The sequence below is a fragment of the Acinonyx jubatus genome, chromosome C2 (assembly GCF_027475565.1).
Source record: "Acinonyx jubatus isolate Ajub_Pintada_27869175 chromosome C2, VMU_Ajub_asm_v1.0, whole genome shotgun sequence".
NCBI lineage: Eukaryota > Metazoa > Chordata > Mammalia > Carnivora > Felidae > Acinonyx > Acinonyx jubatus.
In genome coordinates this window covers 129,418,474-129,434,211 of record NC_069384.1, presented here as the reverse complement: position 1 = coordinate 129,434,211, position 15,738 = coordinate 129,418,474, and the positions used below count along the sequence as shown (strand labels likewise).

The 15,738-nt window shown below is 40.0% G+C and overlaps 1 protein-coding gene across 16 annotated transcripts in view; it reads left to right on the top strand.

The window, feature by feature from the left end:
* Window positions 1-15,738, top strand: part of NEK11 (NIMA related kinase 11) — a 272,598-nt gene that overhangs the window by 118,738 nt on the left and 138,122 nt on the right. The window lies entirely within an intron of this gene.

Below are 15,738 nucleotides of genomic sequence, written 5' to 3'. Positions count from 1 at the left end.
GTATGGCTGACCCTCCAGTAGGCCTGGCTGGCTTCTGAGAAAAGCTTTGGATGCATGTGACCAGCTTCCATCAGTTTTCCAGAGCTGAGCTGGGACCAAGATAAAAAGCAGAGAAGCCAAGGGATTTGTTTGTCCTCTCCTATCTCCTTTGTGATAGATGAAGATGAGTTAGAAACTCATGCCAGGCGAGAAACCTCTTCTACATGAGTTAAACAACGTCATCATTAACTGACTTTGGAATAGTGTAGGACCGAGAATGTGCTGAATTACCATGTCCCTCTTCTATAAGTGATTCCCTGGCTTTCATAATGTAAAGTGAATAAATGAAGTCAGACCTTGAAAAATCAACTATATGGATGATAATGGATGTGCAAACAATACCAGAAGAAAAGTGCTCAGTGTTACCCAAATGAGGGAGATCTATCCTAGCTTAATGGTTAAAAACATGATTTAGGAGTGAAAAAGCTACCTGTATTAGGGAAGCCCCTGGCAACTTAATCTTTCTAGATCTCATTTTCCTTATCCATGAAGCAAGAATAATATCTTCTTTAAGGGTTGTTGTGAAAAGCAGATGAGAGTAGGCATGTGATGTGCTCTTACCTTAGTGCCCCACACAAAGTAAGAGCCAAAGAAAGGGAAGCATTTATGATCCTGAGAGGAAGGGTTATGACCATCTCAGGGCCATCTCAGTCTTGTACCACTATCCCCAGTGCCTAGCACAAAGTGCTAGGAATATTGTAGGAACTCCATTAATATTTCTTGAATGAATGGATGGATGGATGGATAGATAAATGAATGATATGTTAGTCTCGACCTCTGAGAAGCAGATGTCAACATGGGACTAAAAGTGCAAGGATATTATTAAGGGAAATGGCTACATGGAAGGCATTAGGGAAGGAGCTGGAAAAGGCTGAGAGAATCATCAGGCCATGATTCAAGTCATGTTCCACGTAAAAAAAGCAAGGTTTGGTGGATGTGTACTAGTCTGCTAGGCAGACACAGGCAACCAAGACATCAGTAAGTCTTCAAGCAAAGTCAGTAGCTAGGGGCTTGCCCGAGTATCCCTGCTGCACTCTGGCAGTGGTAGTGGCCTCTGACAGAACACAGGGATGGATTTCAGAACACAGCCCTGGGGCCCTTGGCCAGTTACACTCCTTGCAGTGGGAGGTCTTCAAGGTGCATCCTCATGGCTGCACAATGGTGTAACAGCTCTCTGGCAGTAGTTGAGTTCTCTTTCCAAACTGAGGGTGAAAGTGGTGAAATTTGGATTAACTGGTCATCACAGCCCAAATTCACTTTTGATATCTTCCTGCCAGAGCCATTAAAGCTTGTGCTGTCTCCTTCACCTGTAAGGAAACTAGCACCTAAAGCTTTTTAGGTTGGCATTTTAAAATGGTACTGTGGAAGCCATCTGGTAACAGGTGTTATTGACAAACAAATATATATATCAGGTGGATTTGCATCTTAAATCCTTTTCAAGTATTTCTTTAATATGTTGTTATTCTCCAAAGGTAAAACTTGGGAGAATAGAAATATCCCATGGGCCTTTCCTTCCAAAAATATAAAACTGAGAGGCCATTGGATAGCACTGATATGGAAGGCTTACGCTTTGCTATATAAGGCAGAGCCATCGCTATGTAAAAAGAGGAATCCCCAGGACAGGATATTGAGTGGGTGGTCTAGGATCAAGAAGTCTGGGCCCAACCTCTGTGTCTCAAATAAGAAAAGTACCGGGGTGCCTGAGTGGCTCAATCGGGTAAGCGTCTGACTTCGGCTCAGGTCATGATCTCGCGGTGTGTGAGTTCCAGCCCTGTGTCGGGCTCTGTGTTGACAGCTCAGAGTCTGGAGCCTGCTTCAGATTCTGTGTCTCCTCCTCTCTCTGCCCCTCCCATGCTCATGTTCTGTCTCTTCCTGTCTCTCAACAATAAATAAACGTTAAAAGAGGTTTTTTTTTAAGTAAGAATAGTACTTACTACTCATTCCATGGAGGAGAAACCAAAGACATTAAGTAATTTGCTCAAGAACCCAGAAGTGCCTAACTTCTAGAGCAGCACCCTTTCCATTCCCCCAAAGTGTATGTATTTGGAGGTGGTGGATGGGAGCAATAGGTTTGTAAGAAGCAGACAGGAGTCAAATGAATTGGACTTTCAAAAGGCAGAGTCTTTGTGTATCCCTATGCTAATTTTTGTGAACTGTAGTAGTCAGATTACTCCTTGGCTAGCTCTGACCACAGGTTGCACCTGCTACTGGGAAACTCAAGCCAATATCCTCCTTTATCTTTTATCATGGAGGTTTCAATATGGTAGACCAGGTATTGATTTACCAGCCACACTGGAAATGGTCAAATCTACTCCTATGACTACCTTGTTTATACTATAAGGAAACACTACCATAATAAACTGTCAGATCCAAAAGATGCATTTTAGTTTTAATTGAGCCAAATGCCTTGTAGAATAGTTTAAACATTCCCTTTTTTTCCTCCCTGTAAATTCATATTTTCTAAATTGAAAAGGGAGATTTGTTTTTTTATGAATATAATTTATTGTCAAATTGGCTTACATACAACACCTAGTGCTCATCCCAAGTGCCCTCCTCAATGCCCGTCATCCATATTCCCCTCTTCCCCACCCCCCTATCCACCCTCAGTTTGTTCTCTGTATTTAAGAGTCTCTTGTGGCTGGCCTCCCTCCTTCTCTGTAACTATTTTTTTCCCCTTTCCTTCCCTCATGGTCTTCTGTTAAGTTTCTCAAGATCCACATATGAATGAAAACATATGATATCTGTCCTTCTCTGACTGACTTATTTCACTAACCATAATACCTTCCAGTTCCATATGCATTGCTGCAAATGGCATGATTTCATTCTTTCTCATTGCCAACTAGTATTCCATTGTATATATAAACCACATCTTCTTACCCATTCATCAGTTGACGGACACTTAGACTCTTTCCATAATTTGGCTATTATTGAAAGCACTGCTATAAACATTGGGGTACACGTGCCCCTGTGCATCAGCATTCCCGTATCCCTTGGGTAAATTCCTAGTAGTGCTATTGCTGGGTCATAGGGTAGGTCTATTTTTAATTCTTTGAGGAACCTCCACACTGTTTTCCAGAGCAGCTGCACCAGTTTGCATTCCCACCAATGGTGCAAGAGTGTTCCCGTTTCTCCACATCCTCACCAGCATCTGTAGTTTCCTGATTTGTTCATTTTAGCCACTCTGACCGGTATGAGGTGGTATCTCATTGTGGCTTTGATTTGTATTTCCCTGATGATGAGTGACGTTGAGCATCTTTTCATGTGCCTATTGGCCATCTGGATGTCTTCTTTAGAGAAGTGTCTATTCATGTTTTCTGCCCATTTCTTCACTGGATTATTTGTTTTTGGGGTGTGGAGTTTGGTGAGTTCTTTATAGATTTTGGATACTAGCCCTTTGTCTGATATGCCATTTGCAAATATCTTTTCCTATTCTGTCAGTTGCCTTTGAGTTTTGTTGATTATTTCTTTTGCAGGGCAGAAGCTTTTTATTTTGATGAGGTCCCAATAGTTCATTTTTCTTTTAATTCCCTTGCCGAAAAGGGAGATTTAGAGCTATGAAAATGTTCTTTGGGTTGATGATTGATTAGAGTTGTGGGCAACCAGAAGATTGTTAGTGACCACATAGCTTAATCATAAAATTTTGAGGCATGAGACTTTAATTCGTGATGAATTCTGAAGTTGTTATTTCTCCCATCCTCTATGCCTTTTTTATTTTTTATGTTTATTTGTTTATTTTGAGAGAGAGAGAGAGAGAGAGCGCCAGGGAATGGGCAGAGAAAGAGGGAGAGAGAGAATTCCAAGTGGACTCCATGCTGTCAGCACAGAGTCCAACAGGGGGCTTGAACTCAGGAACCGTGAGATCATGATGAGCTGAAATCGAGAGTCAGATGCTTAACCAACTGAGCCACCCAGGCGTCCCCCTGTTCTCTTTGCCTTTTAGAAGATATGACTCCAAACATTCAGCATCCAGAGGAAGTTTTTGTTTATTTTTTATCTAGCATGTATATGTAGAATAAAATTACAGTCTTTTTTTTTAAGCTTCTACACCAAATGTTTAATCAGTCTTTGATGTTGAATTGGGAAATTCCCTCTGGGATGTGAGGAGTTAGTTGCAGAGAAAGAAAACAGAGTAAGACATTATTTACATTTGATATGCATTTAGTTGACTATAGCTGATTTAATATAGGCAAAGTCATGGATAACCATTATAATCAAATGAGAAGGCACAACTGGAATGTTAAAGAAATGATCCCTATTTAACTCTTTATATGTAATACTGATGATTTCTTGAACGTCAGTTTTTGCCAGAATTTCATTATACTTTACCCTTGTTTTCAGCAATTTCATTGCACTTCCTTGTTTTCAGCAATTCACAGTTGAGTTTCAGAATAGGGTTTCTTGCAAAGCTGGGATAGCTTGAGGCTCATGAGCATGGTCCAGGCAGAACATGGGTCTCAACTCTTCAGATGCGAAGGCTTCAGTGATGTGGGCCTCGGCTGCCCGCCCAAGCCTGACCAATTGTCACTTAATTACCCTCTCAGCTACTCCACAAGCAAGTCCGGGGCCGCTTCCCTGTGCTCAGAGAAATCGCCACCCTCAAGGGAATTGTACTTTGCTTGCCCGTATGAAGTCCACATGCCCTTTGCAGTTGAGGGCTGCTCTGTGACTTATGGCGTCAACTCTTCCCTTTTAACGTCCAAATGGAAATAAAGTAATTTGAACTCTGTTAGACAATGATATATTTTTATTGTTTTCATTTTACAAATGAAAACATTTATCAGCTCTGCAATTCTACTTCTAGATAGTTACCTAAGAGAAATGAAAGTATGTCTACAAGAAAATCTGTACTCAAATGTTCCTAGAAGTTTTATTCATAATACCAAAAGCTAGAAATAAGTCAAGGGCCAACCAGTAGGTGAATGGGTAAACAAACTTGCAATTTATCCATGCAATGTAACACTATTTGGCAATTAAAAGGAACAAACTATCAGTACACACAACAATATGGATGAACAGCAGAAATATTGTGCTGAGTGAAAGAAGCCACAAATGAAAGAGTTCATACTGAATGAGTCCATTTCTGTGAAGTTCTAGAAGCAGAAGCACTCATCCGTAGTGATAGAAATGAGGCCAGTCGGTTGTCTGGCCTCTGGGAGTTAACTCAAAGGGCACAAGAGAACCTTTTGTGGTGATGGAAAAATCTGATACCTTGATTGTGATGGCAGTTTACTTTGACGTATGTATTTGTCAAAACTCACTGAACTCGATGCTTTACATGAGTGCCTTTTATTTTCTATCAATTATACCTCAACAAAGTTGATAAGTAAAAAGAACATTGATAAGATATCCAGAAAAAAAAGAAAGGAAAAACCCATTATGAGTAATGCCCATCAGTCTGTGCTTTAGCTAATGAATGGCCCAGAGAGACCCTGGTAACGTCGTGGAGATAGAAGGCAACTGGGAAGATCTATAGTATTACTTGGGACACAAAGTCCTTAGTCTGGAGAGTGATCAGGGGTTTTATTCTAATGTCAGCTAAGCAATATTGCCTTCCACAGAGAGTATTAACAGAGCTTTGGGGTCTTCTCTCATGAGGAAAATTGGCTTAAACATGAGGGGCTGGGATCCCTTACCTCCTCTCTTCAGTCTTTATAGTTGGAGGGATCACACTGCTGTGGCAAGGAACCCATACCAGCAAGTCTCATAGGACCTCGTGTCCTCTGAAAGCAGCCCCAAAGTACTGGACAAAAAGTAACAGCCCAGGCTGCTAAACCCAGCCCAGGACAAAGAAGCTGGTAGAGCCCCCTGGCTATCAGCCTTCAAAAAAAAGACTAAGTGCTGGCGGCCATTTCTGTGTTCCTAGATGTCCCATCACTCCCAGAGCTTTACATGTCTTGAAGGCTTGATTTATAAATATAAACTGATGGTGGTTTTATTTCATATTTGTCACATATTCCGTTGGGTTACTTTTGTGTTGCATGGTAGTGTTTCCACCTGACTCTCATATTTATGCCCCGGAATAAAGGGTCCTACGGACGCTCTCTAATTCCCTCAGCTCAAGAGGATAATTAAAATGAATCTATTGAATAAAGATGTGCCAATTCTCCACCCTGAGGCATATTTAATAGTTTAGGATGTTTCTTCCACAAGACAAGCTGGATAGGTGCCTCTAACTGAAATCTAAAAGATTGTATCCAATTTGAAAACTTCAAGTGGATGCAGAATAACACCTGCCCAACCGACCACTTCACTCTTGGGTCCTAAAAGGCATTATAAAAATAAGAGGAAAATCAGTCCCCAAGAACATCAGTTACTCATATAGAAAATCAGTACCCATGGACACCTCAAAATAAGCTTCTCAGCTCAGCTGTATGTGACTCCATTGTCCATTCTTTAGCCAAATACAAATTATACAGTAGTTATTCAACTATAGGTGTTGCAGGTAGGCCAGAGAACATCCTTAAATGGCCTTGCTGGGCCTGTCATGGGTTGTGTTTGGAATGAATCAATTAAGCAGAAAATTAAAGAAGCATCAATCATGGCTTTCAGGTCAGATAGACTACAAAATATAATAGACTAAACCCTCACATAATGTGTGCTTCAGGCAGCATTTTGGACATACCACAATATGACTTTTCTTTGGTTGATGAAATTATTTCCCATGCACACAAGGTTCACAGTTGTGCCCAGGGCTCTTGCACCCGCCACCAAGAGAACATCATTATGATGCCCAAAGGTAGTAACACTGTCACAGAACACTAAGACTGTTATTTCAGATGGTGTTTTGCCTCCAGTCAACTAACCATCTTTGATCCATTGAAATATTGTATCTTGGTGTTTGTTTAAACCAGACTTTAATGTAGGTATCTGTGATGGGAATTTAAATCTGTCTTGTGTGATCTTTGTAGAGAGGCTCTTTTGTGGCAGTGAGGGCCATGGCAGTATCAGCCACCTCCTGTGTTCAATTGTCAGTCTGTCGGTTTTTGAAGTGAAATAGCACATCTCCCAAATAAAAAACCGTTCTGGCAAGGAGCCGTGGCAGCAGTATCTAATGCCTTTTGTCATTCCTGACTAACAGCATTTTCCACTGAACTTCTCTTCTCTCACTTCCAAAAAAAAAAGAAGAAGAAGAAGACAAAGAAAAATTGGAACCATACAGAAAGTTTCAGAGTGATTGCCATGTTTCATAGTAGTGTGTCTGTGTACGAGCAGTATAATGAATTTGACTTATTCTGAAAAAGTCAGTTTTTACACATTTTGAAGAAGACTAACCTCTGTGTGTTCATTAGAATTCTGGATTAGAAATTTTAGTGGTATACTAGAGAGGGCTACAAAGTGACTACTGGTTAAGAAAAAGCAGTGTTAATTTTAAGAAAATTAAAATAAATTTTCCTCTTAGCCCCATTAGCTCTGTGTCATTGATGAGGAGAGTGAGTCAGTGCTCTGACTGGGCAAGCGTGTTCAGAGGCCATGCTCTCACCTATTCCCAGAATGCCATCTTGATGTCATTCCATACCTTACCTCTTAACTTTTTACTCTCTGTAAATCATACTCCTACAAATGTTGATCTGTCAACTCAAAATTCCACTAAATAGGCATCATGATAAAAGTCTGTGTTTCCTATTATATTGGCAATACCCATCGATTCCAATTGATGGCACCTCTGAGAAGCACTTGCAGTACAAAAGCAGGTCACAGCACGGCAACTGAGAGCAAACAGGCCAGTCCTTTGTTATTCAAAGCATGGTCTGAGGACTGATATCATTAGCATCCTGAGAACTTGTCAGAAATGCAGAATCCCAGACCTCACCCCAGATTTCCTGGATCAGTAGATGCAAAATCCCAGTGATGTGTATGCACATTCAAGTTCGAAGAGCCTGAGCTAGACTCTAAGCTCCACAAGAGCATGGGCTATGTCTGTCTTGTTCATCATTTTATTCCCACCTGCTGACAGCGACTGGCTCTGAGTTGGTGCTCGGTAAATATTTGTTAAATAAATGATTACATCTAGGAGAAAAGTTCTGTAAGAACACTAATGCTTTTTGTCATAAGCAGCATACATTTCTTGCAGAGATTGGTTCATTTGGGAAAACAGTAGAATAACAAGTTGCCAGAAGAGGCTAATTTGTGTATATTGGTGTTCACCTATAATTTTTACTCTTTCTTCTTAAGGAAGGTGGTAATCTAATTTTACCAGATGGATACTGGAAAGATGAAAAATAGAGGAATAGTGTCGGAGACATGGGAATAGAAATCTTCCATGCATGCTTTTTGAGCCCCCTAGCCATTGCATCTTTCTTTATAGATACCCCTCCATTTAGATAATCTTTAATGTGAGTTGCCACAGTGCAAAAATAGGGTTTCTTCCTCTGCAATGCCCATACTATTTAGTTTAAAGAAGTGGTCACCCACAAAATAATCCTCTCAGACCCCTTCATGTGTTCGTTAAGTGTACACATTCAATGGGAATAAAGGGGTTTTATGAAGTGTAGTCTGTTACAGGTGCACCCAAGTCTCTTCTGTTCGCATCAGCCTAGTATCCCCATGGAATCTATGACTGTACTTTATAGATGACAGGGCACGAGCAAATGCTGGTTGGTAGATTACTCTTATAACAGGCTTGCTAGAGCCTGAATGTGAACATAACTCTTTAGTGGTTTTATCTGTTGGGTCCCCTGAGCCTGTATGTGAACACAACTCTTCAGTGGTTTTATCTGTTGGGTCATCTGGGAAGCAGACACTAAGAGAAGTGCAGGAGATGTATTGAGGGTACTTTTTGTTGAAAGAACAATGGGGGGTGGGATCAGGGGTAGCCAAAGAGAGCCTCTAGACTACGCTGTGGGTCTGACACCTGTGAGATGTGAGCAGGAAGGAAGGATGAATGGGTAGGAAGAGGCTCAGACCTTACTATAGCTCCGATGGAGAGTTCTGGATCAAAGATTGCCCATAGAGGAATCCTGCACTGTGCAGAAATGCTGTGCCCTACTATCCCTTCCTGCTCAATGGATCCTCAGATGCTACAGCTGGAGGCTGCCAGCTCACCACATGCTTTTCAGCTAATTGGCAAGTTCTTGGAAGGACAGCTGACACATGCCCCTCAATAGATGCCACAGTGGTCAAGTTGAGTTGTTCTATATGCTTGAGGTGAATAAAATAGTATTTCAGTTAGCAATCTATGCAGTACTTTTCTCTAATTTAGAGAAACTTACCTCCACTATATGTAAAAGAAGAATAACTAAAGCTTCTGGAATATCCATAGACACTTTACAAAAATCCACTAGACTGGAAGCCACTGTTGTGCTTGAAAGAAATTTGGAGCCAGACTTTGTCTTTTTCCCACTTCTAGCCATTTACCAGCTGTGTGAATGCAGAAAAAATTGCTAACCCTTAGTTTTCTCATCTGCACAATTGGAATAATACTTAATTTTCTAGGGTTAAGGAAAGAATAAATTAGATATAAACAAAGAACTTTGAACAGTGCATGAAACAGAAATTATACAACAGTATCTTACTAAAAAAATACAATGTCAAAGCAAGTTGCAATATTTTCTCAATTTCCACATAAAACCTCTGAATTGGATGAATACTATTTCAGTTTTTAACTACCCAGGAGACCTTCTGATTATAGCTTAAAAGCACCTTTACAATATGAATGAAGTATGATTTGGAATACTCTATTTGCTGTAGTTTTTGTATTTATGAGAAATATAAAAATCACTCAGTCTGCTTAGTTCCACCTGTCAAATTATGGTCTGAATTATGTCCATTTGTGCTGATTAGCTTAGCAGATATATAGATAGATAGATATAGATAGATATAGATATAGATATAGAAATAGGTAATATCTTCTTTGTCAACACCATAGACAGCCTGCAGAACCCAAGTCAGATTCTCAGAGATGCATGTGTCCTCCCATTGGTGAGCCAGGAATGCCACTGTTATACTCAGAAGTAGGACCTGGGAGGGACAAAGTTCTTTCTCAAAAAGATGCTTCTTTGCCAGCCATCCTGAGCCCATAAACTGGCAGCTAAAATTTCCAAGTATTTTCCCTAAATACATTATAAATGTAAATATATTTTGTACTAAGGAGCCTAATTAGGGCAAGAATATATATTAGTTTTCCACTGTAGTCTCATGTGGGATTTAGGCCAAATTCAGATTAAAATACAGAGATTGGTAGGCATAGCTATGAATTTTGCAATGAAAATATCCAGGTAATACATGAGTTATTTTAATGGAACTCTCTGCCCTGGGTTTATAATGAAATCAAGAAGGTTTTCTGAGACACAAGCATTTGCTCTACACTACCATGGAGGCTATATGTATAAATGACCTCCTGATTTTAGACAAGTTCTCTGAAAATTCTATTAGTTTCCTCTTTAGTTAGAATATAAAGGAATTTCAGTGGGCTGCACAGATTCCTAAGATAGGGAAAAGTTTGTACTCATTTCAGATGTATTATTTTGCCTCCCTTAGGGCTGCATATGGAATCAGAATATTCCATATATGATTTTATGTGCATAGTTAAATCATTCAATTCTTACCACACATCTGGTGGACAGGCTAAATGTACCTTAAAGGACATGGTGGCTTGTGGAAGACAGTATTTTTTGCCTACCATATATTATAAACAACTCTAAGGTGTCTTCTGATATCTGTACAAGATTTTCTTAAAATAAAAATTGGAGCAAATTATAAGTTATCCTAATAATGTAATTCTCAATACTTTTTTTTTAAGTGGGAGAGAAAAGTGGGGGTTGTGGTTAGAAGGCCAGTGCTGCATGTTTAGGGTCTGCCCCTAGAGTTGGTTATGCCTGTAACATCATTCATCCTGTCAAGAGGGGAGAAGGTTTGGAATGGCAACTCAAAGGGCAGGCAGGCTGGATGTGACCCTTCACTCTGGGGGGCCAAGGCTCAGGCTTGTCCATGCTCAGGAGTGAGCAAGTCTGACTGGTTTGAGTCAAGAAGCCTCAAACATAGGGGAGACCACTGCCTCCTCAAGGTGACTTTGCTTGTAGGTTTTCTGAGTCCAGATTTTCAAATTGGGCTACTTATCAGAACCCCTTATGGGAGTTTGAAAAATACAAAATAGTCTCTGTCTTCTTAGACATTGATTTAGAAGGTCTACTTCAGTGGTTTTCAAACTATACTATATATCAGAATCGTGTGGAGGGTTTGTTAAAACACAGATTGCTGGGTTCGGTGGCATGCTAGCATTGACTCATGGACTCCATTGTGTACGTCTTCTTCCAACCTCCAGTTCTGTGATAGCCCGTGGGTAGCTTCAAATCAGCTATGGTGACTGAGTACTTACACCAGGGAAATTGGCATTGCCAATCAGTTTTCCTCAAGAGCCAGTTGTTAAATATTTCCCAGCATACCTCTGGCAGAGCTTCTGATTCAGTAGGCCTGAGATGAAGCCCAAGAATCTGCATTTCTAGCAAGTTTCTCGGTGGTGCTGCTGCTGCTGGTGTGTGGAGCACATACTGGGAACAATTTGTCTAGAATTAAGCTGTCCAATTTGATAGCCACTAAGCCACATGTGGTTATCTGAATTCAAATTTTAATTAATAAAAATTAAATAAAATTTAAAAATCTTTTCCCAAGTCACATTAGTCATATTTTAAGTGCCTAAACTAATACAATGTTATATGTCAATTATATTGCAATAAAATGGGGCGGGGGGAATGCTTAAGAGTCACATATGGTTAGTGGTTACTGTATTGGATTGCACGCGTCTAGAACAATTAATTCATCATTGCCAAAAGTACTATTGGGCAACACTGCTCTAGGAAAAACTCTGCGCTTATATTTTTTTTGTTTTAAGTTCTACAGGTTATTCTGGTGGGAAGTCTGTTTCAATAATCACTACAGTTTTTTAATTTTTTAAATGTTGATTCATTTTTGAGAGAGAGAGACAGAGTGTGAATGGGGGAGGGGCAGAGAGAGAGGGAGACCTAGAATCTGAGGCAGCCTCCAGACTCTGAACTGTCAGCGCGGAACTCAACGCAGGCCTTGAACTCTTGAACCATGAGATCATGACCTGAGCTGAAGTCGGACGCTTAACCAACTGAGCCACCCAGGCGCCCCAATCACTACAGTTATTAAATGTTGATCTTACATTTCGACTCTCTCAAACTGAAACTCACAGATAATTCTATGTTACTCATTTTCTGTTTCTTACTTGGGAGGGAGGATTATTTGCTAAAATTCTCAAACACTTGACAACACATATCAATAACTCTTTTTTATATGTGAGGATAAAGGAGGTAAGGATGGAAGAGGTATTGTTGAACTGGAACCCAGCCCCAAATCCATAACTTTTTCAAGCCAGAGGTTTCTCTTCTATGCTGTGACAGCTTTCTGCTAAATAGAAAAAATTATTACAGGTGTTGGTCATAGTCCTGCCTTCGGATCATGTCCAGGGTCAGCACTGAGATGCCATTATCCTACCTCAGACCACGTGTGTGGCACATGGAAGCCCCAGAGGTCCTTCAGACTTTACCTAATAACAACTCCCTCCCAACCAGCAAAGGACATGAACTGCATTTATTGGAAACCAGTTGACCATATTAATGAATCAGAAGTGTTCAGACTAGTAGGTTACACAAGACTACAGAGGGGATAGAATTTAATTAGAGGTGAAGGGTCAGGTGAAATAGTTAAGTCATTAGGGACATCTGTAGAGCAAGTTACCAAAACCTGAGTTAGTGAGGGTTACACAAGCAGACAGACTCCTGATAATTGGACCAGGAAAGAGCTGGCCTGGGATGCCAGCTGCTGTGGGTTGCCTCTTGTGTGTTGTTGGGTCTTGGTCTTTTTATTTACATAGCCTGGCATATAGAAGCATGCTGTGAGTTACCATCTCCAAGATGCTTGTGTGGCCTAAACAATGTCCATTTATTTCCACTCCTTTTGACTGAAATTTTAAGTTCTTTACAGTGATTAAAAAAAAATAGCCAGTGGTATTTCTTTTTCCTCTGAAAGATTTATTATAATAGACTTTATTTTCTCAAGTGACAATTGCCTCTGTGAGTTTCAAAAGCTGTTACATTGCCTGGTTCTGTAGCAGTCTCTTCAAAACTACCAAAAACAAAAAACAAAAAAAACTCTTCTTCTTTCTGGGCTTCTTTTTAGGAATTCTGGCACTCTTCCTTTTAGGAATTTCCCACTGCCAGTATCCTTGTACCTTTGTAGGAACCATTATATCTTTGTCCTTTTGTATCCTTATTGATCTTCCTGCTCCTACGCAATTGCTATAAACATCCTTCAGCAAAGCATTCCCTGAACACCATTTTGTCAACACTCAACCTTTCACAAATATTTATTGGGTGCCTGCTCTGCTGGGAAAAGAGAATACAGAATACAATAGTAACAGAACAGACTTGGTTCTACTCTTATGAGCCTATGGTGAAGTTTTCTTCTACCTAGAAGCCTTTACTTCCTAAAGTGGGTTGAATTCTGCCCACCACCCCCCAAAATATGTCCACTTGGAACCTCAGAATGTAATCTTATTTGGGATAAAGGTCTTTGCAGATGTAATTAAGGTAAGGATCATCACATGAAATTACCTGGATTATAATGGGCCCAAACCAATCTACATATTCAATGCAATCCCTATCAAAATAACACCAGCATTCTTCACAGAGCTAGAACAAACAACCCTAAAATTTGTATGGAACCAGAACAGACCCTGAATAGCCAAAGCAATCCTGAAAAAGAAAATCGTGCAACAATGATTTCAGGAGTAGATTCCTTAATGCCCCTTACCCATTTAGCCCATTCCCCCCTCCCACAACCCCTCCAGTAACCCTCAGTTTGTTCTCCATATTTAAGAGTCTCTTATGTTTTGTACCCCTCCCTGTTTTTATATTATTTTTGCTTCCCTTCCCTTATGTTCATCTGTTCTGTGTCTTAAAGTCCTCATATGAGTGAAGTCATATGATTTTTGTCTTCCTCTGACTGACTCATTTCACTTAGCATAATACCCTCCAGTTCCATCCATGTAGTTACAAATGGCAAGATTTCATTCATTTTGATTGCTGAGTAATACTCCATTGTATATGTATATACCACATTTTCTTTATCCATTCATCCCTCGATGGACATTTGGGCTCTTTCCATACTTTAGCTATTGTTGATAGTGCTGCTATAAACATGGGGGTGCATGTATCCCTTCGAAACAGCACATCTGTATCCCTTGGATAAATGTCTAGTAGTGCAATTGCTGGGTCATAGGGTAGTTCTGTTTTTAGTTTTTTGAGGACTAAAAATACTGTTTTCCAGACTGGCTGCACCAGCTTGCATTCCCACCAGCAGGGCAAAAGAGATCCTCTTTCTCCACATCCTCACCAACATCTGTTGTTGCCTGAGTTGTTAATATTAGCCATTCTGACAGGTGTGAGGGGGTGTCTCACTGTGGTTTTGATTTGTATTTCCCTGATGATGAGTGATGTGGAGCATTTTTTCATGTGTCGGTTGGTCATCTGGATATCTTCTTTGGAGAAGTGGCTATTCATGTCTTTTGCCCATTTCTTCACTGGATTCTTTGTTTTTTGGGTGTTGACACTGATAAGTTCTTTATCGATTTTGGATACTAACCCTTTATCTGATATGTCATTTGCAAATATCTTCTCCCATTCTGTCGGTTGCCTTTTAGTTTCACTGATTGTTTCCTTCACTATGCAGAAGCTTTTTATTTTGATGAGGTCCCAATAGTTCATTTTTGCTTTTGTTTCCCTTATATCTGGAGAAGTGTTAAGTAACAAGTTGCTGTGGCCAAGATCAAAGAGGTTTTTTCCTGCTTTCTCAAGGATTTTGATGGCTTCCTGCCTTACATTGAGGTCTTTTATCCAGTTTGAGTTTATTTTTGTGTATGGTGTAAGAAAGTGGTCCAGGTTCATTCTTCTGCATGTCGCTGTCCAGTTTTCCCAGCACCACTTGCTGAAGAGACTGTCTTTATTCCTTCCTTTGGATATTCTTTCCTGCTTTGTCAAAGATTAGTTGGCCATACATTTGTGGGTCCATTTCTGGGTTCTCTATTCTGTTCCATTGATCTGAGTGTCTGTTCTTGTGCCAGTACCATACTGCCTTGATGATTACAGCTTTGTAATACAACTGGGATTGTGATGCCTCTCACTTTGGTTTTCTTTTTCAAGATTTCTTTGGCTATTCAGGGCCTTTTCTGGTTCCATACAAATTTTAGGACTGTTTCTTCTACTCTGTGAATAATGCTGGTGTTATTTTGATAGGGATTACATTGCATATGTAAATTGCTTTGGGTAGTATTGACATTTTAACAATGTTTGTTCTTCCTGTCCAGGAGCATGGAATATTTTTCCATTTTTTTGTGTCTTCTTCAATTTCTTTCATAAGCTTTCTATAGTTTTCAGTGTATACATTTTTCACTTCTTTGGTTAGATTTATTCCTGGTATTTTATGGGTTTTGGTGCAATGTAAATGGGATTAATTCCTTGATATCTCTTTCTGTCACTTCATTGTTGGTGTATAGGAATGCAACTGATTTCTGTGCATTGATTTTATATCCTGCAACTTTGCTGAATTCATGAATCAGTTCTAGCAGTTTTTTGGTGGAATCTTCTGGGTTTTCCATATAGACTATCAGGTCATTTGCAAAGAGTGAAAGTTTGACCTCCTCCTGGCCAATTTGGAATGCCTTTTATTTCTTTGTGTTGTCTG